This window comes from Opisthocomus hoazin, unplaced genomic scaffold (genome assembly GCF_030867145.1).
Source record: "Opisthocomus hoazin isolate bOpiHoa1 unplaced genomic scaffold, bOpiHoa1.hap1 HAP1_SCAFFOLD_179, whole genome shotgun sequence".
Lineage (NCBI taxonomy): Eukaryota > Metazoa > Chordata > Aves > Opisthocomiformes > Opisthocomidae > Opisthocomus > Opisthocomus hoazin.
Window position 1 is genome coordinate 31022 of NW_027448951.1, and position 1479 is coordinate 32500.

The window sequence follows — 1479 nt, forward strand, 5'->3', positions numbered from 1 at the left end:
GCCGGAGGCCCCTATGCAGGGGTGCCTGCACGGGGTGGGAAGGGCCGGCGGCGGGCTGCCTGTGCTCTCTCAGCCGGGGCGGCGGTGGGGGGGCTTGCGGGGGGTGGCTGGGGGCGGCAGGCCGGCCCTGCCGGAGGCCCGTATGCAGGGGTGCCTGCACGGGGTGGGAAGGGGCGGCGGCGGGCTGCCTGTGCTCTCTCAGCCGGGGCGGCGGTGGGGGGGCTTGCGGGGGGTGGCTGGGGGCGGCAGGCCGGCCCTGCCGGAGGCCCGTTTGCAGGGGTGCCTGCACGGGGGTGGGTTGGGGGGGGCGGCGGGAATTTTTTGGTTTTTGTTGCTTTTTTATTTCTTTTTCCGCTTTTGAAACAGAGACGCCGCCCCGTCCTCGGGCGTTTCAGCCGAGCTGATGGAAAGCGGCGCCCCTTCCCGTCGCTTGCGGGGGGGGGTGGTGCAGGAGGGGGGAGGCGGCGCGCGCCTGAAATTCCCCTCGCCACCCCCCGTTTCCGAGACTTCGCCGTATCTAGTGGAAGGCGCTAAGCTTGGCCGGACTGTCTCGCTGAAGGCTTTCTTACTCTGCATCGGTTCTGACGGTGGGCGAGAAAAAAAAACAAAACCAAAGCAGAGCAGGGAAACAGTTACAAAAAGTTCTTGAGAGCCAGCACCGGCCCGCCCATCGGCAGACGGAGCGGCGCCCGGGGTCAACGAGTGCCACCCTGCTGCTTAGCAACCGGAACCCGAGCCGGCCCGCCCCGCCCACCCGCCGGCAAGGGGCGGGCGCTTCCCCGCGGCAGAAGGGGGAGACAGAGACTGAGAGACGGGGTCGAGGAGCAGGCGGGGAGCCTTGCGCTGAGGTAGGCTGGGGACGGGGCCTCTTTTCCGAGAAGATTGAGGTTTGAGTCGGGGGGGGGGGGGGGGGGGGGGCGGCGGCAGGGGCTGCTTGTGCGCTCTCGGCCGGGGCGGCGGTGGGGGGGTGGCGGGGTGGGGGGGGGCAGCGGAGCGGCCGTGCCGGAGGCCCGTATGCAGGGGTGCCCGCACCGGGGGGGGGGTGGGGGGGGGCGGCGGCAGGGGCTGCTTGTGCGCTCTCGGCCGGGGCGGCGGTGGGGGGGGGCTTGCGGGTGGGGGTGCGGCGGCCGGGCTGCCGTGCCGGAGGCCCGTTTGCAGGGGTGCCTGCACGGGGGGAGGTGGGGGGGGGGGGGTGGGTGGGGGGGCGGGGCGGCGGGAATTTTTTGGTTTTTGTTGCTTTTTTATTTTTTTTCCGCTTTTGAAACACAGACGCCGCCCCGCCTTCGGGCGTTTCAGCCGAGCTGATAGAAAGCTGCGCCCCTTCCCGTTGCTTGCGGGGGGGGTTGGTGCCGCGGAAGGGGGTGGCGGGGGGGGCGGGAACGGGACGGGGACGGGGACGGGGACGGGGACGGGGACGGGGACGGGGACGGGTCTGGCCGACGGGTCTGGACGACAGCGCCCCCCCGACCCCGCGTCCCG